Source organism: Medicago sativa, chromosome 8 (genome assembly GCF_051527215.1).
Source record: "Medicago sativa cultivar Bolivia chromosome 8, Bolivia_mono, whole genome shotgun sequence".
Classification (NCBI taxonomy): domain Eukaryota; kingdom Viridiplantae; phylum Streptophyta; class Magnoliopsida; order Fabales; family Fabaceae; genus Medicago; species Medicago sativa.
The window spans coordinates 33,135,967-33,154,869 of NC_140756.1; the positions used below are offsets into that span (position 1 = coordinate 33,135,967).

The 18,903-nt window shown below is 34.5% G+C and overlaps 1 pseudogene; it reads left to right on the plus strand.

Moving 5' to 3' along the window:
- Window positions 1-438: 438 nt before the first annotated feature.
- Window positions 439-18,732, plus strand: LOC146898576 (uncharacterized; annotated as a pseudogene).
- Window positions 18,733-18,903: the final 171 nt, after the last annotated feature.

Here is an 18,903-nt window from a genome sequence, read left to right on the forward strand (position 1 = left end):
GATCATATTCCTACAAGTCAGCATGCATAGTTTATTGAATGTGGATATGACCAGTTCTGTTGCAGGTTCTTTAATAACAAATATGGTATGAACATGCGGTAACAAGAATGTCTTTTGTTTGTCTGCCTTAAGAAGACCACTTGGAGCTTGCCGTGCATCTGAACAGATCAGTTCGACAAACGAACTATGACAAGTTACTTGATCGATATTATTTGATTGTCTTTGTTTCTTTCAACTGATCTGGACATACTTGTTATTATGGATTGCAGTAGCAAAGTTGTGCATTAAATTTTTGCATCTTGAATCCAAATATGTTGTCATGGCCCGTCTCTATGAACATCTTGGAAGAAGGATATGTGGAGTATAGTTGTGAAGTAGTCTTCAACATCACCATTTGAAATAAAGCCTCCAAGGATCCAAAGTTGAATTAAAGTTTTCTTGTTGATGAAGCTATAATTTTGAAAGAGTAAGCAGAAGGTAAAACACCTCTTAAAAGGTAAAGAAAATGATCATAACTCAACTTTATTAGTTGAAATATAACATCTTGATAATTTTTCTTGATCTTGCAAAGATCCTTACGCGTCATAGCCTCCCAATCTTCATATTTGTCTATGCTTCACATTAAAGCACCGACTACTCTAATGGCAAGTGGTTTACCAATACACTTCCTCACGATAGCCAAGAATCTAGTTGAATTAGTAGGGAAGATACTTTTGTAAGACGCACTAGAGGAGGAGTTTTCTACTGTACAGTAGAAAACTCACCAATTATAAAAGCATTAAATCTATCATATTGGGCAACCTCGTCATTGTGTTCAGCATTTCCAAAATTAATCAAAGTCAACATGTTGACTTTGATTAATTATGGAAATGCTGAACACAATGACGAGGTTGCCCAATATGATAGATTTAATGCTTTTATAATTGGTGAGTGCTCTAATGTGTTGTGCCCAACTCAGTTTCATATCGATAGAGGAAAGAAACAAAATATTGGCACCTTGAAGGAGCACAAGGATGATGAATATCTTGTGTACATGCTGTGAGTTTCTGCCTTCATTCTTACACTTTATTCAAAATCATTATGATCATTTTTTTAATGTTTTCTTACTCTTTTGGTTATTTTATCAAAAGATTGTTCAACTTTTGTGACATTTAAAAAAAATGTTCTAGCATTTTCTTGCTTGTTTAGTTTGTTTGTGGTACAACATTCGAATTTGGTGGTGTGAAATGATTTTATGTTTCCCTTGTAAAAAAAAATGTTCTAGCATTTTCTTGCTTGTTTAGTTTGTCTGTGGTATAACATTCTTACTCAGTGTATTTTCGTTTTAATGTCCTGAATTTATTTTTTACTCTTTTGTTTATGTGATCAGAATATTGCCTTACTTTTATGACATTTTGTTGAATTTTTCTAGCATTTTCTTGCTTTGTTATATTGTGTTTATGGTAGATCATTGGAAATTGGTAATGTAAAACGATGTTATGTTTTCCTATTAGAAAATTTCATCATTGTTCAATTTCCTACTGTTACACACGATTATAAGTTTGAACCATTTTCGTTTTACTGTCCTGAACTTGGAATCGATAATGTTGTGAATTCGTTGTGAAAACCACACTAATAAAAACTTGATGCGCAGAGCAAATTAATACCAAGCAATCAAATCAAGGGGGTGACAAAAACTAATTCAAACAAAAATAAAACAGCAAGAGATTAAAGGAAGAAAGAGAACACAATAATCTGTTTTCCTAGTTCGGTCTAATGATGACCTACTCTGGGGGAGAGAGCAGCTCTCCGTTCCACTATAATGATATGAGTTTCTTTACAAAGAGATATTGAGGGTTACAAGAATTAGTCTTCAAACCTAATTCTACCCAAGTCCCAATCTCTTCCCGTGACCAAGAGACTCAATCCTAACAGTGTTTTGTTCAAGGTGAATCAAAACAATCCCAACCCTAGTGTTTGTTGCCAAGAGAAATTCTCTATAAACCCTAGTTTGTTTGTTGGCTTCTAAACCCTGTTTTTCTACACACTTTTTCATCTGATACAATGTTTATATTTATAGTAAAAGTAACCCTTAAAATATGGAACAAATCTTCACTGAAAATACGTTTCTGTTATTTCCTTCAGCGTACCATCGTGCCACGTTACGATTCCATCGTGGCACGATTTTTCCAGTGCTTGCCTCAGGAACTGCTTTCAACCAATCATGGCACGTTGCTTCTGAATCGTGGCATGATTTTTCCAGAACCTAATTTTAAGGTAACTCTTACAATTCTCCACCTTGACTTCAAATCAGTGATGATGCCAATTTAACCATCATGATCTACTGATTTTCCACCTTGGTGAACATGTCTGCTGGATTTTCTTCTGATGCCACTTTCTCCACCATGATCTCCTTTGTCTCAATCATGTCTCTAACAAAGTGCAAATAAATGCAATGTGTTTTGTTGTTTCATGATATACCTGATGATTTGCCAAATGAATGGAACTTTGGCTATCACAATGTATCTTCACACACCCTTGACTAATCCCCATTTCTCCAATCATACCTTTCAACCATATGGCTTCCTTGACCCCTTCAACAAGGGCAATGTACTCTGCTTGAGTTGTTGAAAGAGCTACAACTGATTGTTGATTTTCCTTCCAAGTTACTGCTGTACCGAACAAAGTAAACACAAATCCTGATAAAGATTTTCTAGTGTCTACATTACCTGCATAGTCCGCATCCACAAATCCCTTGATGAGATCAAGAGTTCACTAAGCATGTGGAAGGAAACCTATAAAAAAATCACATGACAAGAAGCATTAAAAATCCAATTTTCATCATTTTAATAAGCAATTTTCGTTTTTTATTTTGGGTGAATTTTTAGATGGTCTTTTGTATTCTCCTAGCCTCTCCAAATGCTTCAAAGTAGTGCTCTAAGTTATTATAGTGGCTAGTGGGAATTTTAAGCATGTTAGTGCCCATTTTCTAGGTAATAAACATGCACTTATCAAAGTATTTGGTAAATGCATGGTAGTGGGAATTTATCTTTAGTATTCCAAGCCTAGGCTATAAATAAGAAGCTCATGTAATTCTCAAATCACAATTTGAAGATTAATATATTTGAGTTTTCTCGATTGTGAGAACTTTTCCTTTGTTCTTGGGATAAGAACTTTTATAGTGTTGGTTCTACCGGCAGGTCGCGGTTAGGGTCGCACTTTGTTTGATAACTTTGGTTCTACCGGCAGGTCGCGGTTAGGGTCAAGTTCCTTATTTGATAACTATGGTTCTACCGGCAGGTCGCGGTTAGGGTCAAGTTACCTGTTTTCAAGACGGTCCTATCGGTGTCGTATCAGTTGGTATCAGAGCTTCGGCTCTTGAAATCAGGTGTTATCTATCTTAGATTTTGTTTTCTTTAACAAAAAATATACAAATAAAGGGTTCCACCATTGTTATTTATTTTGTGTCATCTTTCTTGTTTTATTCCTTTGAATTGTGTAGTATCAATATCACCTTATCCTATTTTTTCTTCGGTAATGCTACTTTTTTTTTTTTTTTGGAATAGAAAGATTAAATAAAGTTGATAGTACCAATATCACCTTATCCTATTTTCCTATTCCCAAAAAAAAAAAAGTGGTAACAAGAAAATATAAGTCGAACAAAAAAAAAAGAAGAAGCAACTTTACGGAAAAAAAAGTTTATTCAACAGAAACAAAAGAAAAAAAAAGTTCAACAAGAAAGAAGGAATTTTTTGTTGCCAAGTTTGTATCTTTTAGTTGTTCTTCATGGAAGGCAAACAAAGGAATAATTGTTTCTTTACAAGGTGTCTTGTGAATGATAAAGTTTGTGGCTTGTACATTGATAGAAAATATTGGATCAACACGGCCAGTACAACCATGGTGGAGAAGTGGGAACTTCCGATACTTGAGCATCCAAAACCATACAAACTTTATAGTCTTGAGGATCCAGAGTTTAAAGATATGGCTGATGTTCTCGTGACGAAACAAGTAAGAGTGTCATTCATACTTGGAGAATATGAAGATGAGGTTCTATGTGATGTGGTGCCTTCCAAAACGATGGATTTGTTACTTGGGCTTCCGTGGCAGCACAGACATCGAGCAAAGTATGATCGACACACCAAAGCATACACATTTTCATTTAAAACTCGTCAAATCACTATAACACATGATCAAGTGGATCAAGATCAAATCATGAAAAGAGAGATCGAGAAAGAAATCGTTGAGAGTTTGGTCGATGAGGAGAAAAAAGTAGAGGGGAAAGAAGATTGTAAGGAAAATGAAGAGAATAAGGTGAATAAGGTGAATGAAAAGGGAGATAAAAATGTTGGAAATTTCTTGCCTACTATTACACTTGTACCTTCATCTAGATTGTTTTGTGCGGCTAAGTGTTGGAATTCTTCTAATATTTTTCAATATTCTAACCTTTCTTCTCTAATTCATGAAGGCAATCAAGTGAATGAAGAAGAACCTCCTCAAAGTGTGGGAAACAATTATGAGATTTGGAAATATGTTTATGTCCAAGAATCAAAAGGAGAACAATTTCCACATAACTCACTTCCATTTTATACTGGTTTGGATTTGAGGACAAATCCTCTTGAAGAGGGGGAGAATGATGAGATCAAGAGTTCACTAAGCATGTGGAAGGAAACCTATAAAAAAATCACATGACAAGAAGCATTAAAAATCCAATTTTCATCATTTTAATAAGCAATTTTCGTTTTTTATTTTGGGTGAATTTTTAGATGGTCTTTTGTATTCTCCTAGCCTCTCCAAATGCTTCAAAGTAGTGCTCTAAGTTATTATAGTGGCTAGTGGGAATTTTAAGCATGTTAGTGCCCATTTTCTAGGTAATAAACATGCACTTATCAAAGTATTTGGTAAATGCATGGTAGTGGGAATTTATCTTTAGTATTCCAAGCCTAGGCTATAAATAAGAAGCTCATGTAATTCTCAAATCACAATTTGAAGATTAATATATTTGAGTTTTCTCGATTGTGAGAACTTTTCCTTTGTTCTTGGGATAAGAACTTTTATAGTGTTGGTTCTACCGGCAGGTCGCGGTTAGGGTCGCACTTTGTTTGATAACTTTGGTTCTACCGGCAGGTCGCGGTTAGGGTCAAGTTCCTTATTTGATAACTATGGTTCTACCGGCAGGTCGCGGTTAGGGTCAAGTTACCTGTTTTCAAGACGGTCCTATCGGTGTCGTATCATCCCTCCAAAGCATCCCTTCCTGGTGGTGACCTTGTATACTTCAGACCACCATTCAAAGACCCATTCATCCCACTTCAAAGCTTGCCAATGCATTTGACCCGGATTTGCCATAAACCGACTTATCACACTTATTGCATAGGATAAGTCCGGTCTACTACAAACCATATCATACATGATGCTTCAAACCCAACTTGCATAGGGAGTACCCTCCATCTTGCTTTTCTCTTCATCGGATTAAGGACACTGCTTTATTGACAACTTTGTGTGATGACCAAGAGGAGTGCCAACGACCTTATAATCTTTCATTCTGAAATGCTCCATCACTTTCCTCAAGTAACCTTGCCGAGATAAGAACAACTCACCTTTGTTTCGACCCCTCATGATATCCATACCAAGTATCCTCTTTGTATTACCAAGATCCTTCATCTTAAATTCATCATTCAATCTTTTCTTGAGATTCTGAATCTCATGCATGTCAGAACTTGCCATAAGAATATCATCTACATAAATGAGAAGGTAGAGAATGACTTTCTCATTTCTTCTCATCATGTACACACAACTATCATAGTTGCTTCTCACAAAACCAGTCTTTACTAGGAACTCATCAAACCGACAATACCTGTAACACCCCGTTTTCCCAACGTAAAAATTTCTTAAATAAAATCAGAGTTTTTCATCATAAAACGGAATGTCACATTTCTTAAAAATCATAAATAGAATAAATAATGATTTATCCTTCAAAACGTTCTACAACATAATATTTAAAACTTCGCAGCGAAATAGTTTGGCAACTTAAAAAATCTTTGGCACAAGGGCCTCAATATAAAATCTCATAAAACTTAGTTCAACCTCAATTCTCGAAAGATTCATAAAGTAATACGTAAGGAACAGAAAGTAAAGACATAATCTCATCTTGTTACGTATCAGAGCACCTAAGACACACACTTGTGAGGAGTCCACTCACGACCGTAACTAATCTAGGTTACCTGCAAGTTACCCATACGAAGAGCAACATTTTCAAGCAGAAGGGGTGAGATTTCACTAAACAATAATATTAGGCATATAATTCAACAATTATATCTAACATCTTAAACTTCATCATACATCATCAAAAATACAATCATAAACATCATCATATATCTTCATAAATATAATCATAAAACATCATCTTATAGCATCATAAGTACAAACATAAACGTCATCATATATCATCATAAATATATTCATAAAACATCATCACATATCATCAATTAATAATTATAGACATCATATCATAAATCATATAGCATCATATCATCAACTTATCATAATAATTATCATTATAGCATCAACATAACATCATCATCATAAACCACTTCATAATCAATCATCATAAACAACTTCATAATCATTCATCATAAGCAACTTCATAATCATTCATCATCTTAAACATCATAACTTAACCACTTGACTCGACTATGCAACTCTTCATCTTAAATCATCTTGACTCAACTATGCAACTCTTAACGTCTTAAACCATCTCGAATCATCATGAAATGCAAATGCATGTGGTACCATTCTAGGGCATAAGCCCTCATCATCGTTGAGCATAAATATACTCCTAGGGCATAAGCCCTCATCGTCGTTGAGCAAAAGCTCCTACGGCATGAGCCCTCGTCGTCGTTGAGAAAAAGCTCCAGGGCATGAGCCCTCATCTTTAAATGAGTATGCATGGACTCAACATCTTACGTCTTAGAAACTTCATGAATAGCTTACGTCTTAGATCAACAACAACATATGCAGCACTTATAAGTCACATCATATCAACATCATAACATAACAATATCAAATGATAATAATAGCATCTTAAGCATCACATCAACATAAGCATCATAATAACACATAATGCATATACGATTATATATATCATTAGTAACAACATTAAATCATCTTATAACAACTTCACAGATCATCATTAATATTATATTCAAACATCAACAATTCATCATGCATCTTTGTAAGAACATAAATGATCATGCACAACATATTTTCATGTCAAACCAAGGCTACTGGAAAGATATCACAATTATTAACAACTTTCATGTTTACAACAAAGATCAATTCAAAACAGAAACATATGAACAAAACGCAAAAGCATGAAACAGAGAATGCTATCACTGTGCAATTTCGCTAAGACCTCCGTGTAGTATTTTTATCATAACTCAAAGACCAAAGATCATTTTCACGTCAAACTAAAGCCACTGGAAAGCTAACAAAATTATCTAAAACTTTCATGTTTACGCCTAAGACCAATTCTGTATTGATCAATACCAGTTTTCATTTTAAATTCGAAAAAGTTGTGCTGAAAGTCCATAAAAATTCACAGTGACCTACTTGCAGTAATTTGACCATAACTCAAGTTCTGTATATCCTTTTGAAGTCAAACCAACGGCATTAGAAAGCTAACATCCATACTTACAACTTTCGTGTTTCAATCTAAAGCCAATTCAAAACTGAAATGTGTGAAAAAGATGCAAAAACATGAAACAGAGAATGCTGTCTGAGATAGCTCTCGGAAAAACTCCATTTTCATCCCAAAATCCCAATTTTGAATCCCCTAAGCCCAAATTTGGTCCCAAAGTTTGTTTAAACGTTTCTAAACATGAAAAGACACCCAAATCCATATAAAACTTGAACTAAAACACCCTTTCAACAAAAATCACCATTTGACCCATTTTTCATGAAAACCTTCAAGAACAACATAAATTCACTTCAAGCTCTATGATTATGATTACCCATGGATTATCTAAGGTCTGCACACAATTTCTACATCAATCTAACAACTTCTCATCATCTAATCCTCAATTCTCACTCAAACCCTAATTCTTCAATCTCTCAAAAACTCTTCCTACAACTTGTTAAATCTAATCGTTAGAATCATACACATAATAAGATTGAATGCTAGTCTCACCCTTACCTTAACAATCGATGCAGCCTCTTCTCTCTTCTCTTTGTCTTCTCTTCTCTTCTCTTCTCATCTCTTCTCTCTAAACCTTGTTTTCTCCAAAAACTGATCGTACGTTCTATGTCTTTCTAAACCTAACTTCTCTTATTTATAACCCCTCATCTAATTTCTCTTACACCTCAAAATTACTCTTTTCCTCATAATCTTATTTATTTCTAAATTAAATATATATCTCTCCCACTTAATAATATTAATACACCAAATAACACATAATAGCATATTTCATCAAAATATATATGTATATAATATTTTAACACCAAATAACAAATATACCTCTTCACTGAATAACAAATATATTTCTACACCAGATAACATATATATTTCCACACAAAATAACAAATATATTTCTACACAAAATAACAAATATATTTCTACATCAAATAACATATATATTTCTACACAAAATAACAAATATATCTCTACATCAAATAACAAATATATCTCTACACAAAATAACCCCACAACTTAATATTTATTTTATTTTCGAATCTTATTTTATTAAACAATAAAATAAGTCACAACGTCTCATAAATTTCTCTAAAATCATATAAATCACATAAATCTTATAAATCACACTAATCATATAAATATATTCTAAAACTCATTAAAATAATTAAATAATCGAAACAGACGTTACAATACCACTGCCTTGGACTTTGCTTTAACCCATACAAAGATTTCTTCAACAAACATACTTTTGTATTATCTTCTACGAAACCTTTTGGTTGTTGCATATAGATAGTTTCTTCCAACTCTCCATGTAGAAATGCGGTCTTCACATCCATCTGTTCTAACTCAAGATCATACATGTTAACAATCGCCATAAATACCCTTATAGAACAATGTTTTACCACCGGTGAAAAGATGCCAATTGTTGTGAATTCGTTGTGAAAACCACACCAATAAAAACTTGATGCGTGGAGCAAATTAGTACGAAGCAATCAAATCAAGCGGGTGACAAAAATTAATTCAAACACAAATAAAACAACAAGAGATGAAAGGAAGAAAGAGAACACAAGAATCTGTTTGCCTAGTTCAGTCTAATGATGACCTACTCTGGGGGAGAGAGCAGCTCTCCGTTCCACTATAATGATATGAGTTTCTTTACAAAGAGATATTGAGGGTTACGAGAATCAGTCTTCAAACCTAATTCTACCCAAGTCCCAATCTCTTCCCGTGACCAAGAGACTCAATCCTAACAGTGTTTTGTTCTAAGGTGAATCAAAACAATCCCAACCCTAGTGTTTGTTGCCACGAGAAATTCTCTATAAACCCTAGTTTGTTTGTTGGCTTCTAAACCCTGTTTTTCTACACACTTTTTCATCTGATACAAGGTTTATATTTATAGTAAAAGTAACCCTTAAAATATGGAACAAATCTTCAATGAAAATACGTTTATGTTATTTCCTTCAGCGTACCATCGTGCCACGTTACGATTCCATCGTGGCACAACTTTTCCAGTGCTTGCCTCAGGAACTGCTTTCAACCAATCGTGGCACGTTTCTTCCAATCGTGGCACGTTGCTTCTGAATCGTGGCACGTTGCTTATGAATCGTGGCACGATTTTTCCAGAACCTAATTTTAAGTTAACTCTTACAGATAACATGGTAGCGAACTGGATATTTTGATACTTAAGAAGTCATGTGCACAATCGGGATTCCAATAGTTATGTTGTCATTGTTAAGAACAGTAATTGTTAGGAGAATAAAATTCTGTTAGTAGTTTGATAAATAAGATAATTATGTACACTAAGAATTTACCATTCTTTAATAATAAAAAATGACTCCTAATTAGCTTTTATCCCATGAATACAATTGTGCTCTGTATCATTTTGGCTCTGTCATCCAAGTTATGTTGAATTTTGTTCTGTGTGAAGGTACCTAGTTGGAGATATCGACTTAATACTCGAAATCATGCTGCTAGACCTCAACCAATGCAGGGTTGTACCTGTCATTTTGTTGTCAAACGTCTCATCCATCACTTGCGCTTATTGTGTACATCCTTTAAGTTATGCTAGACCTAAGAGAATCATCCTTTAGTTTTATTGTTCACATGCTGCGGTGTATTTTCAAACAACCTGACTTGTATCTCTTGTTCACGCTACTTGCTTTGTTGAATGGATCATTACATGGAGCTTTTCAAGCCCTAATGTATCTAAGTGGCTGAAAGCTTTAATTAACGAGCTCGTAGTGTTGAGCCTAGATGGTAAGTTAGTCGATTTTTAATTGTCGATGCTGCAGCTGATATTGATTTTTTGAGGCCAGTTGTTTATTTCTTTAAAATGAGTGTGGTTTACCGTTCTATAGTTGAGTTTATTTGTTTTAACTCTTAACTCTGTTGTTTGCATTAGAAATATTTGGTTGCCCTGTTCTATTTTCACTATGGCGTATTCGTAGATCATAGCTAAGGAATATTGTTATAGGAGACAATGTTTTCTTTCCAATGTTTTCTTTTGATAACAAACATTGGTTAGACTTTTGATTTTTAACGGTGTCATAACAAAAACGGTGTCATAAAAAAAAAAAAGACTATGACGAATACAAGGTTTATTTTTAAATATATTTATTTGTGGCTTGAACTTATTTTGATGCAGGAGGGTTTTATTAGTAATTTAGTAGTATTTATTATTTAGCCAAATCTTAGTAGTTTTCTAGAATTTTCTATTATTATTACGTTTTATTTTATTTTGACCCACGGGTTTGTTATTTCTTTTACTATATAAGCAGAACTTATGTAGCCTAAGAGGCACACTTTTGATTCAATAAAATTATTAGAGATTTTCTCTCAATTCTGGTGGATTCCGGAACCCTTATTTTGATAGGTTTGTCGCTTGCAACCCTATTTTCACAAGTTTGTCGCTTGCAAACTTGTTCTTTTCTATCTAGGTTTAGCGTTTGCTAACCCTACGCTTCCGTACTGCGTCAGTTGGTATCAGAGCAGGTTTCTCCTGTTCTTTTTCTAACGTGATCAGCCATGGGAGATCAACCGGTGACGAGGGCAGAATTTGACGGTTTACATACGGCCGCCAAAGCTCTGTTAGATCAGATGGTGGCATTAACAGCTAAGATCGGTAATATCAACAACAACAACCTCAACTACAACGACAAAAACAATCAGAACAGGAGATGTGGACCAATTAGGGTTCGTGGTAGAAACAATCAAATTATTGAGGACAATCAAGTTTGCAAGCGACAAACTTGTGAAACAATCAAGTTGACTGACGCAGTACGGAAGCGTAGGGTTAGCAAACGCTAAACCTAGATAGAAAAGAACAAGTTTAGCGTTAATGCCACCATCTGATCACGAACCCTAAACCCTATGTTTCTACCACGAACCCTAATTGGTCCACATCTCCTGTTCTGATTGTTTTTGTCGTTGTAGTTGAGGTTGTTGTTGTTGATATTACCGATCTTAGCTGTTAATGCCACCATCTGATCTAACAGAGCTTTGGCGGCCGTATGTAAACCGTCAAATTCTGCCCTCGTCACCGGTTGATCTCCCATGGCTGATCACGTTAGAAAAAGAACAGGAGAAACCTGCTCTGATACCAACTGACGCAGTACGGAAGCGTAGGGTTAGCAAACGCTAAACCTAGATAGAAAAGAACAAGTTTGCAAGCGACAAACTTGTGAAAATAGGGTTGCAAGCGACAAACCTATCAAAATAAGGGTTCCGGAATCCACCAGAATTGAGAGAAAATCTCTAATAATTTTATTGAATCAAAAGTGTGCCTCTTAGGCTACATAAGTTCTGCTTATATAGTAAAAGAAATAACAAACCCGTGGGTCAAAATAAAATAAAACGTAATAATAATAGAAAATTCTAGAAAACTACTAAGATTTGGCTAAATAATAAATACTACTAAATTACTAATAAAACCCTCCTGCATCATATTTGTTTTAGTTAAAGTATTTCAAACTTTAAATTTTTGGTGTGGTTTCTATTTTGATAGTTTTCAGCCAGAACAACTCTTTATATAATGTGCCACAAGCCATTCGATCAAAGTATAGTTTCAACTTTACCTTGCTTCATAAAAATACTTTCAACTTTACCATTTGTAGTTTTCTTTGTTACGTGGCATATCTAAAGTGTGTCATAAACATTTTAATCTTAGTTAAAAAAGTTAGTAGAACGTAACTTGATTTATGTTGAATATATTTTCATAAAAATCAAATGAACATTAAGTTAAAAAAGTTAGTAGAACGTAACTTGATTTATGATGAATATATTTTCATAAAAATCAAATGAACATTAAATTTGAAACTAAAAACAAAGCTTAGAATCACAAACTTTAAATATCAACTCCAAATTAGAATCAATTTTACGAAGAAAAAAAATGATCATACTCGATAAATATATCATTTTACTTTTAAGAGAGAAAACGAAGAATTTAATACTCAGTAAACATGTTTGCTATGTCCAGTTTATGTCGGTACTGGATGTGTCTTCAATAGGACGGCTTTATACGGTGAAGAACTCTTAAACTGAAACATAAAAAGCCTGGGTTTCTGTCATCACTCTGTGGTGGAAGTAGAAAGAAGAGTTCAAAATATAGTAAGAAAGGATCAGACATGAAAAAGTATAACAAGCACGTCGGTCCAACTGTGTCGATCTTCAGTCTGGAGGATATTGAAGAAGGAGTAGAAGGTAGGCCTGCGTTCGTTGCATAATAGTTCCATAGTTCAAACTATTTTTTTTATCAAGTATTTTTGCCATATTTAACGTTGTCATTTTCAATTGCTGAAAAGAAATGTAGCTTGCTTTCTTGCTTCTTTGGAGTGTTGTATTGTATCTCATGTTAAAATTGTGTTAACCTAAAGTATGATTTAGGTATTTAATTTTAGCAATTGTTATGGATATTTTTTCAGGTTCTGGATTTGATGGTGACAGAGCACAACGTATGTCACGAGAGGACCTTGAGAAAAGATTCGGCCAATCAGCTGCTTTTATTGAATCTACGCTGATGGAGAATGGTGGTGTTCCTCAGAGTGCTACTCCAGAAACTCTTTTGAAGGAGGCTATTATGTTATCAGCGGTGGTTATGAGGATAAATCAGAATAGGGAACAGAGGTGGGTTGTTATGTTAAATAATCTTTTATGTAGCGCGGCACTTCAGATCGAAAGCTAAGCGTGTCTAGGGACCGACAATGCGGTTACATTTAATCACTTTCATTTTCTTAAATTATTATTGGTGTCTACACTAATGAATAAAATAATCCTTTCAAAAAAAAAAACTAATGAATAAAATAAAAAACCAAAGGAGATCCATGTCATGTTCGGTGTCATTGCTTCATAGATAATGTTTGATGTTTGTTTTTGTTCTCAGCCACATTCCAATACTATCAACTGAGCAGATTATTTCTAACATAGTTCATTTAATGATTACCGATCCAATAAATAAAACTATACAAACTAACAATGATTTCTCTAAATCATTATTTGTTATGTGTTCTTGATGCCTGAGGGTTTTATTAGTAATTTAGTAGTATTTATTATTTCAGCCTAATTTTCTAGAATTTTCTATTTTGTTTTCAGTTTGTTATTTTAGGCCCATTAGGGTTTGTTATTTCCCTATGTATGCTTAACAGTTGTAATCTAAGAGACAACTTATAGCTTTTTGATTCAATAAAATTATTCGAGATTTTCTCTCGATTCTGGTGGATTTCGGAAACCCTTATTTGACAGGTTTGCGGCTTGCAACCTGTCTCTTTATCTTTTAGGTTTAGCGTTTGCTAACCCTTGCTTCCGTACTGCGTCAGTTGGTATCAGAGCAGGTTTCTCCTGTTCTTTTTTCTAACATGATCAGCCATGGGAGATCAACTTATGACGAGGGCAGAGTTTGCCGGCATAACCGCGACTCTTACCACGACATCAAAGCGCTGTCAGATCATATGGCAGCGTGGACAATTAAGGTTGACAACAACAACGCCAACAACAACAACAACGACAGAAACAATCTGAACAAAAGGAGGAGAACCAATTCCGGTTATTAGGGTTCATATAATAACATCCCTACTATTGTTACGTACCGAAAATCAAAACATACCCATGAATCTGATTTGGAATACTATGAGCATAGATATTACACAAAGTTGAAGGATGATTACTACAAATTTAAAATCTTTGATTCAATATATCGTTGTCCGTTTTGTTACAACAAAGATTACTCCTTGACCGACCTTTTGAGACATGCTTTCAAAATGGCAGATAACTCGCGTAAGACGGTTAAAGATATTTTTAAACACTCTGTTTTGATAACGTATATTATAAGAATTCTTATGCCGTTGAAAGAGGAGATCGACGCTGCTTGGATGACCCAAGCGTTTTCGACGTCTGTGGAATCGGTTGAAGAACATTCTGTCACCGAACCTGTTGTTAGTATTGAGAAGACTGGTGAGCACATGGTTTCACTTTGTGATGGAGAAAATAGGGATTATGAAAAATTAAAGCAAGAAGAAGGGATGAGTATCGATGTTTCTTGTAAAGATGATTGTGCTGAGATTAAAATAATCACTACAGTAACAGAAGATCTCATCGTGGAGGATGTAGTAGACACCTATGCAAATAAGACTAGACATAATTGCGAAGAGGGCCAAGATTCTTTAGTTGATGATGTTTTGACGCTAAATAATGAACGTGAAATTGATACCATCCCTGCTGAGGAAGCTTGTGACCTCACCGGTGTCAGTTAAACTTGTTTCAGGAAACTTGTTTTTGATCACACACCAAGAAAAGGTGATCTTGCTGAAGAAGAAAAGATCACGAAAGAACCTTCAATTGAACCTTTCGAAACTCGGAATCAGAATGGGTTTAATGATATTCCTCACGGTCAGCTAGGACCATCTGTTCATGATGATAGTGAACTTGTTTATACATATAATGACATTTTGGCGTAGTGCTTTCAAGAATGCAGAGTTATACAGAATATTTTTTAAGAGTTGATGAGCACGTAAAAAGGGTCAAAGCAAGGTTGTATATGTATAACTGTAGTTTGCACTGTCATGCAAAAGATTACCTTAAGACAATGCTTTAACTTAAAATTTCATTAGAAGGCCAAAGTAGGCACAAACTGAACCTTAACAATCATCTTGGCCTGTATATCTTTTTGAGGTAGCATCCTAATTTTCTTTCACATCTCCTAATCTGTCTTCATTTTGGAGTCTAAATTATACTTCGGATGCAGTAAATTTAGAGGTAACAACATGCTAATTATCAACAACTTATATCCATTCTCCTCTTATTATGTACTTTATTCCTCTCATACTATAATGCTGTAATATTCTCTTGCTCTGATCATGATTTACTTCGAATGCATGGAAAAGTTCCAGAAAAATACAAGTTTATTATTCAGTTCTTTTCAAAGCTGCTTCACCGACGGAATCAATTGATTTATCTGTAGAAGTTCAAAATTCAGACCAGGTATTATTCCATAAACCATTTCTGAAATTATAATAACTGAAATAAAAAAAATAGTAATTGATAAAAAATCTGCACAAAATTATACGTTAAAATCTACTCTTTAAATCTCAGTACTATGTAAGATATCCAAATTCACATAGGCACACAAGAGTCACAGAAATTTCTTCAACAAAATCATCAGGCACATGCTGAATCCAAAATGAGGAATATGTTGGTCGGAGTTTTGTGGTATTTCATGCTGATAATTATAGGTCACCGACAGAACAAAAGACAATCTAGCAACAAGGAGAGCTATGCTGAGAGACATGAACTTATGTGTTTGTGGGAGTGGAGCAGTTGAAAGTAGTGCACATCTATTTTTGAATGTTTAGGATTCTCAATGGTTTTGATGGAGCCACATCACTGGCTGGGAATTAATATGCAGAGGCTAGTTTCCAACTTACTATGCAGAGCCACATCACTGGCTGAAGGAAACAAACTATTGACACCTTGAAGGAGTACAAGGATAGTTAATATCTTGAGTATAGGCTGTGAGTTTCTTCCTTGCTTCTTACACTTAATTAAAAATTATTATGATCAAGTTTTTCGTTTATATAATGTGTTTTTCACTCTTTTACTATGTGATCAGAAGATTATTTGACTTTTATGACATTTAAAAATAAAATGTTCTAGAATTTTCTTGCTCGTGTAGTTTGTCTATGGTAGAGAATTAGATTTTGGTTGTGTGAAATGCTTTCATGTTTCCAGTGTAGAAATTTCGATCCTTGTTAAGTTACGTAAGATTTCACATGTTGGTAACTTTGACACATTTTCCTTTTTCCGTCTAAAATTTCAATGCTTATATTATTATGTTGAACTTTGTTCTCTGTGTAATGATGTCGTGTTTTCCTTTTAGAAAATTTATCCTTGCTAAATTCCCTAAGGTTACAAATTATCATAAGTTTGAACCATTTTCCTTTTGTTGCCCTGAATTTAGATTCCATAGCATACTAGGAAACTAATAGGTTGATAGTTAAGTATTCATGTGAACGACCAGGGTTTATGTTTTCATGTTGATTTTTGGTCTATATAGAGGTACTGGTGCTCATTCTGCTTCGAAGGTTACGGGGAGGGTGGAGAGATACTACCTAGTCAGAGATATCGACTTAATACTTGTAATCATTCTATTAGACCTCAATCAATGCGGGGTTGTACCAGTCATTTTGTTGTCAATTGTCTTTATGCACGTCCATCACTTGCGCTTATTGTATACATTGAGAGAAGTCATGTCAACACGTCTGGTTTTATCTGCCGGACCACTTGATAGAGATGCAAATGGTCCAGGTGCCAAAAATATTCACCAGCAGACAATGTTCACGATATATCTCGGAATTCCAGTAGAGAATATCTTGGGGAAACACATTGAAGGAATTGAGCGATATTGTGGTTCAAATGCAAAAGTCAATAGCCTTGCATATCTGGATACAACAAAGTAGGGGAAGTACCGGCTATCGCTATCATGTACATCACTGATATTATCGGATTAATATTAGATACATCAATGACTTCAATGGGTGTGATAAGAACGAGATACACTCGAGTACACATCATGTTTTTAAAAGTTAAAAAACTATCATCTTTTACAATTTATTTAGATAGATTAAAATAAAAGTTAAGATATATCTTTTAAACTAGTTTTGATTAAAAGTATTAGTCTTTTTTGGTAAATTGTCATCATTATAGTTATATATTAATGAAGAATGATCATTGTCTCTTTCTTTAAAAGTATTCTACATGTATATAACTTTTTATTAAAAAATTTGATAACGTTACAAGGCCGTATTGTTACCACATATTCTGGCTTCACCATATATTACATCTGAAATGTTTTCTTCATTTTGCTTCAAATGTTTCGGGTGTAGTCAATTAGTCGTTGATTATGTTAGCTTGTGGTGTCCTTACCCTTCCTTTCCTCTGCTGTGCAGAAACGTGACTTTCAAAAATGACAAATTTTCTACTGGGAAGCCAAGAAGCCTACCACTGTGAAACTGAAAGCCAAATTTTTTGATGATTCACATCTCGGAGTGCTGCAAAGAGTAGATTGTTTAGTCCACAAGGTAACAATTGAGTTGCATTCAAGCTACTGGCTTGATCGTTTCGCTGATGAAAGTGATTCTTTCCAGAATGTGAAAGAAGGTTATATTGCTTCTACGTCATGGCACAAGCACTTGAAATTCCCGACTCTGCTGTCACCTTAGACGATAAAAACCGCCTCTTTGCCAAAGTTGTGCGCAAGAAAGACAGCAGCTTAACACATATAGTGTGGAATCGGGGATCTGAATTTTCATTCTGTGATAGGTTCTTGGTCATTGCATGGTAACCTTTGCAAGCATGTCATCAAGGTAAACATGATTTGTGAAAATCTTCAAGGTTGTCAATCATCAATGTCTTTTCAGTCATTTGAAGAGGTTTTAATGGATCTATGGAGAAAACCAGTTGAAGATTCGTTTGCGTTGGACTTGTCATTGGCTTGGTCCCACCAAATGCTAGATCAAATTCAAAAACTTGTTCAACTGAATAATTCCACTGATATTGGTTGGTACTGTAGTAAAAAATATGCCTCTGAAATGGGTTTCAAAGAAACGAAGAACCATCATTGGCAAACGATCTTCAATTTCGGCTACTCATTCTGGTAACCGTAACACGAAAAGTGTTGTTATGTATAAGAAGAATCGGAAGGAAAAGATTGTCAAAACTAAGATGACTGATTCTGTCCATGATGTTTTAACCTATGATAACTCTACTTAGTGAAAAGTGGATTTCATTTAAAGAATTTCTTTAAATATATATCTCTGGATTCTAGCTCTGTTGCCTCTTCTCTACTTTGAAGTAGCAACTTCTACCAAGGGTTAGAATACATCCTATCATCATCAAATAAAGTTATTGCTATTATTATGCACATGATTCGTTGTAGGAGATAGAATGGAGGAATCAAAAGCAATTCCGGTCCGTATGTTTTGTTTAGCTTTTATGCTTGACAATACTTCTAGGTGATCACTCCTGAGACAGAGTAGTGGTCGGTTTTACATAAAAGTTTGAAGTCATTCCTTAGTGTTTCATATTTTTCTCTAGTTTCCACAATCATACGCTAGCCTAAATATTCATTGATTGAATCATTTTATATTGTTGTACGATCTCCATTGTTCTAATTTTACTGAGGAAGATAGATCTTTCCATGGATCATTTCTTTTTGTTTTCTGGCTGTGATGTTTTTGTTCTTGAATTTACTT